The 19,073-nt window shown below is 44.0% G+C and overlaps 1 non-coding gene across 1 annotated transcript in view; it reads left to right on the top strand.

The window, feature by feature from the left end:
• Positions 1-17,533, top strand: part of LOC102986508 (cAMP-dependent protein kinase inhibitor gamma) — a 75,748-nt gene extending 58,215 nt beyond the window's left edge. Inside the window, exons 2-3 of the transcript XR_003683113.2 lie at positions 8,350-8,522; positions 17,456-17,533. This is a non-coding gene — a transcript (cAMP-dependent protein kinase inhibitor gamma). The remainder of the gene's footprint in view (positions 1-8,349; positions 8,523-17,455) is intronic.
• Positions 17,534-19,073: the final 1,540 nt, after the last annotated feature.

Genomic DNA, 19,073 nt, shown 5'->3' with positions numbered 1-19,073 from the left:
GCACAGGCTCCGGACGCGCAGGCTCAGCGGCCATGGCTCACGGGCCCAGCCGCTCCGCGGCATGTGGGATCTTCCCGGACCGGGGCACGAACCCTTGTCCCCTGCCTCGGCAGGCGGACTCTCAACCACTGCGCCACCAAGGAAGCCCAGCCTTAGTCTTTTTATCTGTAAAATGGAAATGTCAATACCTGCCTTGCAGGAGTGTTGTGAAGATTAGAAATAACATATGTAAAGCTCTGGCAGATGGTAGATAATAGATAAATGGCAATAATAGTTATTGTTACATTTCATGTGGAGATACTCACTCTGGGCGGTTTAAGATTCTTCACCTGGAGAAACAGCTTCATTTTGTAGATGTCAGGATGACCAAAAGGCCCTGCTAAACACTCATGGCAATAACTGATAAAAACAGATAACATTTTAAAAAATCAAAGTAATCATGAAATCATTAAAAAAAAAAAAAATCTACGAGTCCAGAAAGGCATCAATCTGCTGCTTACCCCCTTACCTGAGGCAACCATTTAATTTTTCTGCTTTTAGCTTTTCTGGTGGTTATCTCCACTTCTCTAAGTAATATTACCTCTATTACTTTTTTAAAATTAAACTTGTTTTTGTCCTAACGGCACATGCACATAGGTTTGCTTTGTTCTTTTAAGGTCAAATGTCATTATAAACTGACGCTAGAAAACAGCTGTCCCCTGCCTCCACCCCTTTTTTCCCTTCCCTCCTGTCCTGCTCCCAAGAGCATACACTTTTGATCCTGTTAGTTTTTTGTTCTAGTGTTTCTCTCTCCATATATCTAAGTAATATGCTTATGCAGCTATCTCTGTCTTTAAAAAATTTTTATTATGGAAATTTTCAAACATACAGTACTAGAGAGAATAGTATAACAGATTGTCATGTGCCACCCATTACCCAGCTTCAAGAATCGTGACCAAACTTGTTTCGTCTGTGCTTGTGGCCATTTCCCCCCTGCTCATAGATAATTTGGGGATAAATTCTAGACAACATTTCATCAATAATTACTTCAGCATGTATCTCTAAGAGAATAACTCCTTTTTTTAAAAACATAACTACACTCCCATTATTACACAATAAAATAATTAATAATCCCTATTACTAGCAGAGGTCTCCAATTAACTCAAAAAATTTATTTTTCAAATGAGATCCAAACAAGGACCACACAGAACCTTACCGCTCTTTCTTTATTCATCAGTTTTAGACACTGCCTCTTGACCTCCTGGGATGGCACACGAGGCCTTAGCCTTGTTATAAACACCACAGCCCCGCTCTCTCTTTTCTCCCTTACCCTTTTCTCCCAGCACCACAGTTTTTTGGTTAAATTCATATTCACTGTTTTTCAGTGTTAACGGCACTGTAAATATTATTTACCGCTGAGCCAGTAACGTTCTAATTATTTTTCCTTTCTGTCTGACAGTTTTCCTGGACTTAACAATAGCTTCTGCTTTAACATGCTTAGTTTTCCTTGTTCCGTCGTGCTGAATCTTTCCCGTAGACTTTCAGTACAGTTTTTGGCAGGCTTGTCAGAGTCCCTTCCTACTTTCCTGGAGCTTCCACCCTCCTGCTTGAATCAGACTGACGCTTCCTAGGCTCTTGAGTCATCCAGGTCCCAAAGCTACCTTCTTCTTCTCCTCCTCCCCCTCTCCTCCCCCTCCTCCCCCTCCCTTCCCCCCCCTCCTCCCCTCCCCTCCTCCTCCTCCCTCCCCCTCCTCCCCTCCCCTCCCCTTCTCCCTCCCCTCCCCCTCCTCCCCTTGTGCCTTTCACTTCTGTTATTAGATCCTTGCTTTTCAAAATCTTACTTTTTGGGACTTCCCTGGTGGCCCAGTGGTTAAGAATCCACCTGCCAATGCAGGGGACATGGGTTCGAGCCCTGGTCCAGGAAGATCCCACATGCTGCGGAGCAACTAAGCCCGTGCGCCACAACTACTGAGCCTGCGCTCTAGAGCCCGCAAGCCACAACTACTGAAGCCCATGCACCTGGAGCCTGTGCTCCGCAACAAGAAAAGCCACTGCAATGAGAAGCCCGCGCACCGCAATGAAGAGTAGCCCCACTCGCCGCAACTAGAGAAAGCCCACAGGCAGCACTGAAGAGCCAATGCAGCCAAAACCAAATAAATTAATAATAAAAATAAGTTAATTACAAAAATAAATTTTTTTTAAATCTTACTTTTTAGTTTAAACCCTTGTTTAGGTAAACTTCTCCTCCAGAAGTTTACTGAGAAAACAGTACATGAGTGATAAATTGTTCTAAGTCCTTGCAGTTCTGAAAATGTCTTTATATTGCCTTTCTGAGTATAAATTCTAGGTCCCAAATCATTTTCTTTTAGAACTTTTCCCTTGGAAAGCATTGCTCCTTTTCTTCAGGCACCCAGCATTGCTGGCAAGAGGTCTGATACCAGTCTGATTCTTTTCTCTTGAAATAATCTGTCTCTCTAGAAACTTGTAGTATTTTTTCCTTATGAATTCTGAGAGGTCAGGACACTATGTCTGGGTGTGGTCTTTTCTCATACTCTCTGCGCATTTTAAGCTTTGCAGTTCGAAGATGCAGTCTTCCTTCGGCTCTGGGAAATTTTCCTCTTGATTTCTTAGATAACTTCCTGTTGTACTTTCCTTTCCTTTCTATTCTGTTCTTTTTATGGAATTTCTATTTAGTCTGACATTGAACTTCCTGGATTGTTGTTCTAGATCAAGATCCCTTTGTATCCTGTGAATATTTTTTCCCTGTATTTTGAAAGATTTCCTTTTCATATTTTCCAGCCCTTCTCCTGAATTGTTAATTTCAGTATTCATATTGTTAATTTATAAGAGCCCAGTTTTGTCAGCTTATTTTATGCTTTATGGACACAGTATCCTCAGAATCTCTCTGAAGATGTAAGAATTTTTCTGTAAAGCTTTTCATTTGCCTGAATCTTTTTTCCCATGATGGAGTCTATTTTCTCTTTATTTCAGTCTCTGTCACGCTGTTGGTTTTCCTCAGATGCCCTATGATAGTTTTTTCTTTTTGCCATTTGTAATCAGTAATAAAAGCTTCCTTTTAGGAGCGAGGCCTGGGGTTTGCCTGGGGTTCTGCAGAGCTTCCTGACCCTCTGTGTGCTGCGAGTGTGTGGTGGGCAGCTGACTGGCACAGGACCTTCAGTGGGTCCCCTAATTTTCAGCCCTCTTCCAAATCCTCTTGATGCTTGCCGTCCCCAGGCCCAGAGCCTCCCTGGGCTTCCACATTTCCGGGGGTGCTTTCCTGCCCCTATGCTCTAGACTTCCTCTTCTGTCTGTCATCATACTTCTATGAACTGTTTGTCTTTTGGAAATTATTTGGAATGAAATCTTTTGTTCTCTAATGATCCTACCCAACAAGAGGGAAATCCCGATTTGAAGTTTAGAAGACATGATACTTTTTTTTAAAGCATAAAACAGTTGCTTTAACCCAAGCCTGGACTATCCGGGGTATGTGTGTGTGTTTAGAAAATATTTGTTGAATTTCCTATTCTGTATCAGTGAACGAGGGAGACATGTTGTCGACCTTGTGGAGCCTACAGGACATATAAGGTACTTACAATGATGTATGTTAAGGGTTATGAGAGGAGAGATGGAGGGTGCCGTGGGACCCATACACCTGGGGGAGCTCACTTGGCTCAGAGGGAAGGCCTCCAGAAGGAAGTGACGTTTCATCTGGGATCTGATGGCTGAGGAGGAGTTAACCAAAACAAGAGGGTGGGGCCAGTCCGATGTGTGTTTCAAGTGTAGGGTCAGAGAGAGCCTCAAACCAATAGAAGGGCTTCCTACTGTTGGAGCACCAGGCTGTGCAGCCGCAGGAAATCCCCTGCCTTCTGGGGCCTGGCATTCCCCATCTCAAAAACGAGGAGACCGCATGTTCTTCTCAGCTGTAAAAATCAACAAGTTTAAGATTGTTTAAAATTAACTCAAGTGTGGAGATCCATCTCTCCCATAACTGCCCCAATCTGAAACCTATCTCTTGCTGGTGGGAAGCAGGTATTAAGAAGGCTAAAAAAGGCAGGGGAGGGGCTGTGTGGTACCCTGCAGACCTCCCCATTTTCAAGGTGCATTCTCACAGGGACCAGGCTTCCCTTCCCCTGCCAGCTCTGCAGCCGGCACACAGCATCAGCGGCAGCCGGGCGGGGGGACGGGGGGGACCGGGGGGATGGGGGGACCAGGAGGTGGGGCCTCAGAACATCAAACCCTGTAGAGAAGGCAGCCAGAGTTACTCCAAAACCAAAAAAATGTATCAAACATTTGTCGTCTTTTGTGGGGTTGACTCCTCCCCCACCCCCAAATGACTTAAGTTTCTGAATTCGAACACTGTTTTGAGTGTAGGTGCGGTTCTTTCTGGGTCCACACCCCAGGAGGTTAACAGGCTGTTTCTGATGGTAGAATGATGGATGACCTTCCTCCCTTTTTTTCTGCTCTTTTCTATTTTCCTATTTTTTACAATAAGCAAGTATGGTTCTAATTGGAAAGAAAACAAAATCTACTTTGATTTATTAAGTCTCAGTCCATATGTTTCTCAATTAGTTTCGTCTGGAAAAAATGGGGACCTTCCAGCTGTGTGGCGTAAGGAATAAGCGCATTTGAAATGGCATGACAGCTGAAACTCAACTTTGGTAGGGTGAAAAGTTAATTGTATTTTACAGCAGGTGTTTGGACTAGAGGGTGGGGTAGTGGTGGCCGGAATTTATTCATTCACATACTCCTTTCAACAGATGGCCATCAGTTACCAGCTGAACAAGTTACTCAGGTGATCTGTGTCTGGAATTTCCTCTTGTGTCAAGTGGAAATAATAAATATACCTATGTCATAGGATCCTTGTCCAGATTAAATGAGGTAATTTATATAGAGCAGTTAGAACATTATCTGGCATGTGATAAACATTCAGTACAAGTTTTTGTTACTTTTGGATTTCCTTATCTTAATGTCACATAATATGTACGGAATGCTCATAAATTAGACACAGAGCTTTTGCTTAAGAAGCTCAAATTCTAGCAGCAGAATAAGATCCATCCAGAAATAAATATGCCTCGAAGGAGAAAAGGTAAGTTTCTTAAGAGAAACAGATAAAGTACTAAGGAAATTCAGAGGGAGAGACCCTCTCCAGACTGGGAATGAGGGGGTGGGAATTAAAGGCAGCTTTGGGGCAAAGGGGCTGTCTGAGCCCTTCAGACCAGCCCCGCACGCTGAAGCTGCCAGAGTTTCCTTTATCCTCAAATGGAGCCAATCTTGCTGGCTGTGTAGATCTGCCAAGTTTCCTGCCGGGAAACATTTAAAAGGCAGTAGAGTAAGGGACTTAAGGGGACAGGCCTGGCCCCAGGCAGCCTGGCTTGGAGCACAGACTCCGTCACTTACTCCAGGGACCCTCTGAGAAGGCCAGTCAGCCTCTGCACGCATCGTTTTTCACAACTGTAGGATGAGACTGTGAATAACACTTCCTGTAGCTGCTTCGGGTAAGGATGCCATCCAGTGGGGCTTACAGCACAGAGCGTGGCCCCAGTCCATAGCGTGGCCCCAGTCCATAGAGTGTATCATCTGCCGTGGTCAGTAGTGGAGAAAGTGAGTGTGCTGGTGTTGTCACAGTTCTCTCTTCGTGGCTTCTGTCACAGATGGACGGTTATTCAGTCTGCAGGGCAAGTGTTACAAAATACATGTTGTCGAGGAAAACGCTATCTTTGTTTTTATGAATGGGCTCCTTACTAGTATTTTTGTTCAAGTAACAAAACGTGCTTCACAGCACTGAGGGTGATGTCAGTAGGCTGACCTGTCAGGAAACGGGCTTCATTTCCTCACGCCCACTCAGACTTCTGGAATAAAGGCCCAGCCAAGCAATGCCCCACCTCCAGGCCCTCCACGCTGAGTGTCACCGCGAGCACACAAGAACACGCCTGACAGCGCTCCGAGGCTTTGTTCCCTACTCATCCTGACGTTCTAGAGAAACACGGGGCCCTTCTCTGGCTTCCCGACATTCTTGACCTTATTCGTTGTCACGTCATCCTCCGGGCAGAGGGTGGTGACAATGAGTCAGAATTAGAAAGTAATGTCTTTTCTCTAGGATGTGCCAGCTGATTTTTACAAGTATTTTTGAACTTGTAGTCTGTGCCAGGCACTTAAGCCACACAAGAACCTTGAAGAGTGAATGCGGTTGTTATTCTCATTTTACATTGGGAAACCAAGGCACAAAGAAGTTAACTTGCCCAAGGTCCTACACAGGTAGAAGGTCCAGGGACAGGTCTCTTCAGGCTGTTGACTGCTGCTCTCCGCGGGTGACCAGACTGGTGTTCTTTTTATTCCACTACAGTCTCAGACCAACTTGTGGGAAAGCCTTCAGAATGGCACACTCCCTCCTAATATATAGCCTATTTGCTTGGACCTTTTCTGATTAACATCGGAGTTTTCTGAGAACTAATTAAAATTCTTGTTAAGTTACAAACTACCACAACCTTCCTCCCACCTATAAATAGCTTCTTTCCCAGTAGAGCTCTAGTCCCAAGTAGCTTTAAAGCAAATCAGATCTGCACCATTGCGGGGGAGGGGCGATTGAAACCCAGACTTGTTTCAGGCCATACAGTATTTTGGTAGAAAAGCAGGTAAGCACCCCTCTTACCTAGTAGCCAGAAGTGTTTCCTATTAGCTAACAGATTGACTACCTTTCCCCATCTCAGGCCTGGTTGAACCCAGGAAAACTCTCCTTCCCACTCCTTCCCCCCTGGTTTTAAGAAGCTTAGCCTGTTTTTCGAAGTGGAGATGATCCCGTTTAGAACTAAGGGCCAGGCTCGGTGGAGTAACCATTTTGGGAAGTAGCACTGGCAGTTGTGGGCACGTGTGCTGGCCTCAGTAGGAGTTAGAAGACTCAGTTGCCAAGTCTGGCCTTTTCGTCTTGAGCTGTGTGACCTCGGGCATGTCACTTAACTTCTCTGTGTTCTATTCAGGAAAAGGAGATTAAATAATGCAGTTCCCTGGGGACCTGATTCTCCTCAAATGAGAATCAAAGGAGATTAGGTACAACAGTAAGAGCCACCATCTATCATCACTCATGTGCCAAATACTTTCAGTTCCCTTACATGTGTTATTTCATTCTCACTGTCCTAAAATGGAGGCCCTAGTATACCATTTTGTAATTAAAAAAGAAAGAAAAAGTTCAGAGGAGTTAAGTCACATAGGATTCAGATCTACATCCCTGGCTCCCAAATTGATGCTCATAATCACTATACATGTCACATTGCTTCCCACTATACACCAAAGCAGAGAGGCTTTGTCTTTCCTATCAAGTACTCTACAAATGCCAGAGATTAATTATTATCTCTAGTAACCACTGCCGTTCCATGTTAGTCCCTTAGGACAGTTAAATTCTCTTGCTGCTTTATCTTATCTAGTAGTTTACGGCTGCCTCTTTCCATGTCCCCAGGACTCGTTCAGTGAATTCTTGGGGGTTTTCTCCCAGAGAAACAGTTCAGCCCTACCAGAAAGGGGGTTGAAGGAGGCTGAGCGGAGCCAGGCATCTTGAGCAGAGGCCTTGGACCCCTCCAGGGTTCCTCCCTCCCTCAGGCGTGTGGTCAGCCACCTTGTAGTAAACTTCCTTATGTTGCATTTGTTGATAAGCTCCTCCGTCACTGAATTATAGAGGTGGAAGACACCAAAGCCCTCATTTCGTTGATGGGGAAGCTGAGGTCCAGAGAGAGAGATGACATGCTTGAGGTCATTCATTCAGTTAGGAGTGTGACCAGGACCAGAACCCCGTTCCCCAGGCAACAGACTAGTGCTCTTTCTGAGCCTTTGGAGTGGGCACGTGGCATCTCCCCCAGTGAAGGACAGACTCATGCACTCTGTCCAGCATGCACCTAGGAAATTTAGGGAGAAATTTGACAACTTGGAAAATTGAGAAGGAAGAAGGAGATGGGGGGAGGGACGGACTTGGGGTGCAGCTCCCCACCCTAACTAGTGGCTTATACACCAAAGAAGTGAATTAGACCACAGCACGGCAAACTAGGTAAGCCAACGGTCAGCAGTGACTAAGAGGCAAAGGGATTTATGCCGGGGAGCCCTGGCCCAGGGAGTGGATAGGAAGCCTTTTGTCACTAAGGCTGCAGTGTTGAAAATGGAAGGAAGGATGTTAGGCAAATGTGCCGGCCCGGCATGCAGTTACAGCCCCCACAGCTCATTGTCCAAAGGAAATGGATCTCTGCTCTGGACGGAGAGGTGGAAACTGAGCAAGGGAGCTGAGTGGTTGACATCATCAGGCTGAGCATTGGGTTACAACAAATGGGGACTTACTTGGCCCGAGACGTGGGAAACACCCACTAAAACCTTGAAGTGCATTTCATTTAGGAGACGCGGAGAGAGGGAGAGAGAGAGGGCACGAGAGATCCTGCCCGCACCCCTGGCCCGCTCTGCTAATCTTGCTTACCCTCGGAAGGGAGGCGTTCTGAATGCTGGCTTCTTAAGTTCGACCTTCCCTTCTGACTGAGGACCACTGGACTTGGAAGGAACTCTCTGCTCTTGTAAGTAGAACTTTCTTCTCTGTCGCCACCCCCAGGGAGAAGCAGGCTCGGAGGTAGGGCTCTCTGGAGAGCTTGCTTTCCAGCCTGTTGGTCACAAAGTGTCTGTTTCTTATATTACGATATATTATTGCTCTGAAAATTATGGCTTTGTCTGAAACCGCCCAGGGCTGGAGTCTGAGCCTCAAGGCTCGCAGATGGGCTCAGTCAAATGCTGTTTTACTTTGTAACCCAAGGAACTTTGACAGGGTACCTAGAAATTTGAAGGCAGCTCCTTGCCCCAGATATAGGTGAGGAAGTAAATCCTCCCTTAGAAATTGGTGTTTGGAAAATCTTTATTAATTTGTTTTTCTGATTACCAAGGTGGTACAAAAAAATCTTAAACATTGTAGAGAGAAATATCTCTGCACATGAAAATTCCCTATAATCTTCCCCTCTTAAGTGTAACATTGGTATCTTAAATTTAAGATACAGATACAATTAGATTTCATGAAGTTACCTCAGCACTTGTGCCCTGATGCCTCAGTGGCTGCATAGGAAACTCCAAGATCGAAATCTTTAACTTTGGCTTTGTGATCTTTTTATTGCTTCCTTTAAAAAATGTGCTGTTTATTCCTAGAAGATAAACAGAACATGTAAGTCTTTGGGCGTTTTATTTGTTGGGTTCTGTCTTCAGGATTTTAAACCAAGGGAGCCACTCTGTGCAGAGAGGAAGGGAGGGGGCGGTGCCAGTGGGTGCCGGGCTGATGGTTCTCAGGTGGCTTGAGATACAAGGCTTGCAGGTGCTGTGTGTGCTCCACCTAGCCTCCTAGCAGGTAAAAATAGTTGAAAAAAAATCACAGTTAAAGAAGAAAGCCTTCAGCTTTAAAAAACAAGAGCCACCACATAATAGAAGGGCCGCCCAAGGAAACTGTGGAAGCCTGGGCAAGTGTTTCACTCTCCGGGCCTCAGTTTCCTCATTTGTACCTAAGTGAGGGGTGAAACTAGATGATCGCTTTACAGTTGACCCTTGAACAACATGGCTTTAACCTGCGAGGGTCTACTGTTCTGCGGATGTTTTCCGATAAATACGTGCTACGGAACTACATGATCTGCGGTTGGTTAAATCCATGGATGCGGACCCATGATCCACGTGGCCGACCGTAAAGGTTATACTTGGATTTTCGACTGCACGGAGGATTGGTGCCCCTCACCCCTGTGTTGTTCAAGGGTCAACTCTGTTCCCAAGTTCAGTTTGAAGTGAACCACTGAAATCGTCCCCTTTGAGGAGACCCCTTAGGGCTTGGGGAGCAAAATGCCCTTAGTTTTCAGGATCCTGGAGTGGGTGAATAGTGGTGCCTCTAGGAGAATTAAAAGAGGTCATAAAACAGGCAATATTAAGTTACGTCCGATGAAAGTGTTGTCAGGTTTTGTGTTTATGAAGGAGAAGATCTCAGTGTGGTGTGCACGCACACTGGGGAGGGAGGAGAAAAAAGAATTAACCGTGCTGAGCACCTGCTAAGGGCCAGGCCCCGTGTTGCGCTCCTCCTTTCACATAACACCAGGTGGTCAGTACCATCATTCCCTAACTCCCTCAACAGGGTAAATCTCCACTATACGTTCCCGTATTAATTGCGAACTCCTTCCCAGTGTTCACCTGAGCTGTGAGAGCACCGAATCCTAACCACTAGCCCACCAGGGAGTGTCATACCTGAGCTGTGCTTGCATGGTTTTTGGCGTGACATCAGTTCACTGCTTCCACTAGACCACATGCACCGTCTCCTGTGTCACTCTACCTCCTTGCCTGGTAGAGAACTTGGCACATAGGTACAGAGAAGACACATCATAGTCAATTTTAACTTAAAGCCCACTGTCCTTCTCCCTAGCTTGGCAAAAGAGAGGCAGAAGAGGAGGGGAAATCTCCTTTCTTGCCTCCCTCCCTCCTCCATCTCACCGAGACACAGCCTGCACTGCTGCAGGGAAAGCGTGCCAGAGCCAAAGTACAAAGAAAAGCAAAAGAAGTTGTCAAATCTTGGACTCTGAGTTTCCGAGTTTCCAGATCTTGGCAATTTAAGGGATTTTTTTTTTTCTCTTCAAGGCCATCAGAGACCCTAACCCTCAGGAAGACGCAGTATTTAAAACTATTTGTTTGGATTAAGGTCGTGGTTAACTGGAGGGTTCGTGAAGCCCCTTAGCATATCTGAGAGCTGAAGCATAACTTCCCCAGCAGCTAAGCCCTTTGAAAGTGGACCGTTGCTGCCAGGGCAGCACCCCTGGGCGTGGGCAGCAGGAGGGCCCGGGCCTCCATCCCGGCCTCACCCAGGATATCAAGACTTTGGCTGATTAAAAAAAGTCGTCCCTCTTCCTAAGGTGGTGGTGAGGAGGTGATATTCTGGAAGGAAGGTACCTGGTTTGGGTTTTTATTTTTGTTTAAATTCGAATGCTTATCCAGTCTGTCGTGCTCTCTAGTTTCCTGCCTGGCCTTTGGCCCCTGTGGGCACTTCCATTTGTGGTCCCCGGGCTGGTTGGTGTCCCCAGTCCCTGTCACTCTAGACAGTCTAGGGTTCGAGGAGAAGTTGAGCCATCTCAGACAGATTACCCCCCTCACAGAGCGTGCTTCTCGTCTGAAAAGTGGGAGGTCACAATTATACCTGCCTCAGACAGGTGCCATGAGGACAAAGCAGGATATAAAGCTCGTAATGCACTTGGTTGGTCCAAAAATACATGCTCAGGATTAGCTGCGTTATGGTTTCCAGAAAGAGAAAGTTAGCTGACGTCACAGGCACCTGCCCCCTCAGTCACAGGATGGCATTTGCATGAGGAGCCTGAAGTTATCTCTGAACTCCTCAGTTTCGACCCCCCATCCCCTACTGGGCCCTGGATCTGCCATGCTGGCTCTTTAATCCAAGCCTCAGCAGTGTTTCCTGTCACCCACTTAAGTGAGGAGGCCAAAAGCTGAAGTGGGCGCTGTTCTCTTGGGACCCAAGGTCCCTGGCCCAGCCACTGAAGGAAAAAGCTGGTGGCAGGTGTTACTTTCTGAGTGTGACAAGCGGCTGAGCTCATCCAGTTCACTCTGCTGAGTGCTTTCACGAGGGGCCAGAAGTGATTCCTAAGTGGAGACAGACGTGGAAAATCTAAGGTTCTTGGAAACAAGTCATTAATCACGACCCAAGGCTGAGCTCACTACCTCCTGGAAATCTTTCAGAAATGCCTCATGAAAACTTTGAAAACTGCCCCTTCAAAGAGTGGTTTCTTTGGAAGTTGCAGTCAGCTGCCGTGCTGAGCCATTCCGAATAACAGATGAAAACACATCCGCTCTGACCGGAGGAGGCCGGCACTTCCTAACTTTAAAAGAAGTCTCTAATCTTCCAAGAAATTGCTGGTCTTCAACTTGGCTTTTCCACACTGAATAATGGACCTTCAAGGCACTAAAGAAATGAAGTATTTGGTTGCTAATGCGTTCTTATTATGTCCCAGGGAGCTAGGTCAGTAATTATGTTTAGTACTTTATGGCTGTGGTCTCTGACGTTCGGTAAACCTGCTGAGGGCTGATGGGTACTGAGCACGAGGCTAGAGGAACAGGCTGATTAAGAGACAGCCTCTGGTCTGGTGCAGTTCTCAGGGCATCGCGAGGACAGGTGGGTGAGTGAATAATTACAGTGGATCAGCAGCAGGTGGACGGAGGCCGTGATCTTGAGCTGGGTTGATCACCCCCACGCTGCCCTCCATTTCCTGACGTGCAGAGCTTTGCCAGCACTCGCATTAGGGGGAAATGGGAGCCGCCCCTGCCGAAGCATTCACTCCCAGCACCTTCCTATCCCCCTCGGCTTCAGAGGAAAGAAAGGAGCTCATCACAAAATGCAGCAGCCCCACCTTAGAGGACCCGGAATCTGCTATCCCACGTTCAGTAAGGAATTCTAGGGATGGGTGATTCTGTCGTCTGAAATCACCACTAAGTTTTCTGTTGGTTTGTTTTTATAACATTTATATTGTGGCTTTTTTTTTTTTTTTTCAGTTTACAAAATTGGAACATGTTCATGGAAGGAAAAGCGAGACAGTACAGAAAAACGTACTTAAATCATCACCCAGTGATTTCACTTCTCTGATTTTCAAATAAGGCATGGCGAGGTCAAAGGGCATGACCATTTTTAGATCTCTGATACACGTTCCCGGTTTGCCACTGGAAAGTGTCAACCTGTATAAGCTCCCATCAGCAGTCCATGCTTATGCCCGCATCCCCTCACCCGCACACTGGCTGCATCTGGAGTTTAGCTCGTTTTAATGTCTCCCTAGGCAGAGTCCCTGTTTGCGTATCTCAGAGGTGCTCGTGTTCTGTGTTGCGGTCCCCGCGGGGGAAGAAACCACTATCTGCGCTTGGTTAGGGGCCCTGGCTTTCCTTTGTATTTTCCTGTACGTATGTGTGAATTCACCCATTGTAAAGAGCCCTTTGCGTTTTCGGTATTATGCGAGGTGCTATGGGCTATACCAAGGTAGGTAAGACTTATAAGTAGCTCACAGCCTGATAGGAAAAAAAGACTCGGTGACTCTTAACACGTGTGATTATGTGCCCCAAGAGAGGGACAGTGCTGTGGAAGGCCTGAGAGAGTAGCGATTAAGCCGAGACTTCGGTTCACTTCAGTAAATCTTTCATGTATTCGGCCAATGTTTATTGAGCACCTCATATCTGCTAGGCACTGGGCAAAGTGGTAGGTGGACAGTGCTACATAGAACAGAACATGTCCCTCCTCACATGAAGCTTACATGGAATGTAAGCTAATGGTGGTGTTATGAAATAAACAGGATGAGTGATGGATGCGGAGGAGAGTGTAGTTGGGGCAGGTTTGCCTGAAGATGTGGTGTTTAAACCAAGATAAGGAGTCAGTTATGCCTAGGAGTTGGGGGAGAGGGTGCTGGGGGTGGGAAAGAATACTCCAGGTAGGGAGAGGTACACAGGTGAAAGGCCCAAGGCGGGAAAGCCTGTGAAATGTTGGGGAAAGTGAAAGGAGGCAGTGTGGCTAAAGCCTAGAGGGGAAAGGAAGAGAGAAGAGGGTGAAGGTTAGGATCAGGGGAAGGTTAGGAAAATGATGGAGGGGCCTGCTGATGCAGGGGATTTTCCTTCCCTTATTCAGCAGCTGTATACCAGTATATGAGCAAAATTTCTCTCTGAGTTGGCGTAGAATAGTCCTCCTAGTCTGTAATTTTTTCATAAGGGGTTGGAAAAATCTGTTACTCCCAAGGGCCAATGTTTTTATTCATTGGCTTGCCTCTAGCTCCCCTTTCTGATTTCAGATGTGAGCTCCCTACTGGACTTGGGTTTGGAGACCTGAGTTTGTACTGCTGCTCTGTTACAACTTGCTGTGTGACCTTAAAAGATCCTTAGCTTCTCTGGGCCTCATTTTCATGTGTCAATGGGAATGATGCTGATCTGATCCCAGGGTCATTGTGAAGATCGAATAAGTATCTTAAACTGCTTTGTAAAATATGATGTGCTGTAGACATATGAGCTATCATTATTATTTCAATGAAAGATTTCTTATCAGTGAAATAAAATAAGAGTTGAAAGTGAAACATGCCACCAGGAAAGGGCAGAGTGTACCTTCCAGGTAACCCCGAAATGGCAGATTCAGCATAGGTGGCTCTCCTCAAGAGCTTGTTGTGAATGCTGTTCCTCTTTTCTCTTTCATTTCATCCACTGGGATAAACCATTTCCTTCCTTTCTCCTTCCAGCAGAATGGGTTACAAAACAATCCATTTCACTTCTCTGGATTCCAGGACCCATTTGATATAGAAGCCAGAGCATCTGCTTGGAGGCCAAGAGAGCCTTGTGAGCAGAGATGCTGCGGTTTACTGGGCTTTGGTTCCCAGCAAACATAGATGCCCGGGTGTATATTTAATTGGGTTTGGGGAGAAAGGCAACTACGGGCACAGAGCCACGAAAAACAGTCAACAGTGCAGAAGCAGCCCACACACCACCTAAGCAGGGCAGTTTCAAGCCAAAGCTTTAGGCTTGCTTTTGGATTTTTAAAGGGGAGCACTTTTATTTAAGTAAAAAAAAAAAAATTTTTTTTCCCTTAAAAAGTGACATAAATGCTTAGGAAATAAAGTGCACTTTTTTTTCCCTTTCATGAAGCTTTTTAAAAAATTTGTCTTCCAGCTATTAAAATGATAGGTTGGAAGACCTGTTCTATTTGACCAAAAGAGAAAGTGACAGTAAGTGCAGTTAACTATCCCATGTAAAGATAAATGGGTAGTGTGTGACACAGTTCACCAGCATTCTTTCTCTGCTCTCATTAGTTTGTTGTTGTTTTCTTCATTAGTTTTCCCTAAAGTGATGCATATGCTTGTTGTAGCTAGACAATTTGAAGATGTACAAAGAAAAAGTTTGTAATCTCTCCCCTCTCCCTGCTCCCCATTTCCATCCTTCTGAGATAACCACTGTAATCAGTTAGGCATATATCTTTCCATACCTTACTCCAGGCTCCTACGTGAATGGATACTTTGTGTATGTATGTGGTTATTATGTTTTGTCACAAGTGGGATTGTACTTTATTATTTTGCAGTTTATTTTTCCCACTAAATAATACATCATGGGTAGGTACAAATTTGATTCACTCTTAAATAACTTCAGGGCTGTAGATCTAGAGGTACCACAGTATGTTCAACCATTTCTCCTTTGGCAGATACTCGAGTTATTACCATTTTTTTTACGAAAACTGTTGTTGCATTAAATATCTATATGTACCTATCTTTCTTCACTGGTCCTTTTGTTTTTGTAGATTATATTTTCAAAAATAGTATTGCTGGGTTAAAGGGTATACATACTTGACATTTTAATAAATAAAACTATCCTACTTTACAAAGAGTTCTGATAATTTACATTCTCCCCAGCAATATGTGAGTACTTCCAGTTCGCTAAGTCTTTACCAGTATTAGATAGTCTCTCTTCTTTCCTCCATCTCTCCCTCCTTCCATCTCTATTGTTTTATTTCGGACCAAGCTGATGGGAAAATGGTGTTTTATTTTTGTATATTCTTTACTACTAGTGAAAACTGAACATTGTTTCATGTTAATTGACCATTTCATGTTCCTCTTCTGTGAATTTCCTTTGCTCGTTTTTCTTATGAATTATTTGCCTTTTTCTCAACAAGTTGTAGGAGTTCTTTATGTGTTTATGTATTAAGGATTCCATACATGTTACAAATATTTTTCCTAATCTATTATATGTTTATTAACTTGTTTCTATGTTTTTCTTCATAGTGTGTGGATTTCTTGCCTTGTTTAGGAATAACTTCCCCACCTCAAAGTTACATAAATATTTTCCTGAATGTTTTTCTAATACTTTTATGGTTTTAATTAATTTAATCCTGAATGTTTAATCCCTTTGGAATTTATGTTTATACATAGCAAGAGGTAGTGATCAAGCTTTTTTCTAGATGGCCAGCACCATTTATTAAATTAGCCATCCTTTCTGTTTTGTGTTGAAACCCATCTTTGTCATAAATAATTTCCTTTATTGTATCTGTTTCTGAACTTGCTATTCTAATCCACAGCTTATTTGTCTATTCTTATGTTAATACTGTATCTTTTTATTATAATGTCTTTTATAGTAAGTTTTTCTTGTAAGACAGATCCCCTATTTATTTTTTATAATTATCTTTACTATTTCTTGGCTAATTTTCTTGAATACTTATTATTCCATATGAACTCTAAAGTAATTTTTTTTATTCACCCATCCAAAAAAACCTATTGGTATTCTTATTGGAATTTAATTAAAATTATGTAGTCACTTGAGAAGGATGGCATTTTTGGATAATGAGGCTTTTCTACCCAGGAGCATGCTAACTGGTTTGCAACTTATGCATTCTATTTCTATATTTTGTTGCTTTTACCTTTAGAATTTCTATATGCATCATGGATGTAGTATCTAAAATTAAACCGTATTTCTGTGTTTGCCCTGAATAATCAAAAACCTTACAACATTTAACTCTGATTTCTCTTCCATCTTTAATGTTATTATTGTCAAACATGTAATATTGTCAATATTATCAAATACATTTTTACCTCCTCATTTAGCTTTGTTTCACTCAATCAGTACTTCTTTAAATTTACCAATATACTTGCTAATTTTGCTCACTGTTGATTCTAAAATCTCACTTATATTCGGTGTTCATTTTCTCTTCTGTTGGAGAATGTTTTTGGAGTTTGTCAATGGTAAACTTGCGATCTTCCCGGACCAGGGCTCGAACCCGTGTCCCCTGCACTGGCAGGAGGATTCTTAACCACTGTGCCACCAGGAAAGCCCTGCCTCCACTCTTGATATTTTAGAATTTTAGATAGCATGTATAATGATTATATGGAAGTTATGTATGCCTCTGAAAAAGTTTTCAACTAAAACAGAAATAGTTAATGTAAAAAGTGAAAGTCTTTCATTCCTTTTTCTGAGTCCCAAAGAGAGCCGCTGTTCATAGTTTGCTGTTTGCCTTTTTCTATGTAGATACAAAAATTTTGTATATACACAAACGGTGTACATTTTTGTAAGCATAAACAATCATGGTCGTTTTTTTCTTTAAAAAAAGCAGTAATATATACAATTTTATACTACTTTTTAACAACAGAGCATGTACATTTTCCCATGTCAGTATGACAAAATCTCCCTCATTCTTTGTAACGGCTGTGTAGTTTCTCATCATATTGATACACCATAATTTCACTCTTTTCCTATTAACATTTATTTCCTCTCATTTTTTTTTACTTTTACACAATATGTTTTACTGAACATTCTTTTACTTATGTGAGCATATTTATAGTATAAATTCCTAGATATCTGACTGATCCAAAGGATGTGTGCAGTTAATATGTTAATAGATGTTGTTAACTTGTATTCCTAAAAGATGGTTTCAGTTTACAACCCTAGAGTATGTCTGGCTCTAATTTTTGTTTTTCTTCTGGTTCCTTAGAATTTCCGTATTGATTAGTCAACAGTGGAAAATCTGAAGAGATGCGAGCTGGAAAAAGAAACTAAACCAGGTGTGTAGTCACATTGTTCATACCACTACTGCAGCATCATGAATGTTTACCTAAATACCTTTATTTCCATTTGAAGAGGGAAAAGAAATAGATTCCAAATGAAATTAGAGAGGAATGTGGGCCCCATGAAGAAGAGGCAGGATGGCCCTTTTCAGAAGTTATATAATATCACTCTTCAATTTCAATCATGATTCCATTTACATAGTTTCTCTATAGCAAAAGAAAGACAATTTACTTCTGGTGGCTTAAAAGAGAATGGGTTTCTTCAGCCATCTACTTAAGCAGATGGAATCATTCACAGGAGTTTTTAGCAAACCTGGGCATGATACCAACTTGCCTGTCCAACAATTGTTTGTTGTAAAGGTATTTTCATAAAGACTAGGGCACATTTTGGGAATTTTAATATTGTGATACAGGAGCAAAAGCAGGCAAAACCCAGCCCAAAGAAACAAGTACAGCCCAGTGATCTGATGAGGAGAGATGGTGCAGGTCCGTTCCAGTTGTAAGAAAAATGCAGTTCATACAACATAGAATGGCCTGCCTGGAAGTATGGCCACCTTGGGTTAGTGTTCATATTTTTATGGTATCCAAACATTTTCTAACAGCTTCTGACCCATGGTCCACCCACCTCCCTTGCCCACAACTCGCCTACCCCTTTCCAGCTCCATCCTCTTGCATTAGGGCAGAATCTCCAGCCTTTAATACTCTGTTCAAGTCCTACTAGTCCTGGGAATTTGGGGGGTTTCCAGCTCCTTTGAATTCCCTCTCATGGCTTGGCCTGGCCTGCCTCTAGCACCTCTCCTAAGATTCCTCTTCTCTGTTGGCAGAGCAAGAATCTTATCTGGCAGGCAGCTGCCCTGGGTCTGGAACTCCCCAGCTGCTTATCAGCAAGGCTTTTGGGCCTTGCCCTACAGTAGCTTCCTGAGCCACTGGGTTTGTGTCCTGTTCTGACTCAGTGCCGCTGGGAATCCCCTGGATGCATATATTTGCAGTGACTAGGATGCGGCAGTCAGCTCCCAGGACTGTTTATCTGGCCAAGATCAGAGGACCTTCTATTCCAGTTGCTGTGGGAGCATTGGGTCCCAGCCACTGAACTGTGAGGGTGCTGGGGTTATATGAAGTTTAGAGCCTGGGTTTTTAAACAGGCTTCTGGGATTCAAGATTTCCCTGTAAACATGGGTACAGTTTTGTATGCATACACACATACATACTTTTCTAGGCAAAACGTCTGTGGCTTTCCTCAGATTCTCAAGTGTGTCTGTGACCTCTGAATTGGAAGAATCATTGGGCTCGAGAGAGCCCCAAGTGGTGTGGGGCACTGCGTCCCCTTGGGCAGCAGCCTCCCACGTGCCAGGATATCTTGGGCGACCTCACCAAGCCTCTAGGTTTTTCTGTTTAGCGGTGAACTGGGACAAATTTAGCTAATATCACTGATGCTCAGAGCCATCTGATGGGATGTCCCTAAGTCCAGTCATGGACTTGTACCCCCAGCCCCTGTTTCATCTCACTGAGCACACTGTGCGGGTTTTCTGGTTTCTGAGTCTGCAG

This window comes from Physeter macrocephalus, chromosome 14 (genome assembly GCF_002837175.3).
Source record: "Physeter macrocephalus isolate SW-GA chromosome 14, ASM283717v5, whole genome shotgun sequence".
NCBI classification, from domain to species: Eukaryota; Metazoa; Chordata; class Mammalia; order Artiodactyla; family Physeteridae; genus Physeter; species Physeter macrocephalus.
This window is presented reverse-complemented; position numbering and strand designations above follow the sequence as displayed.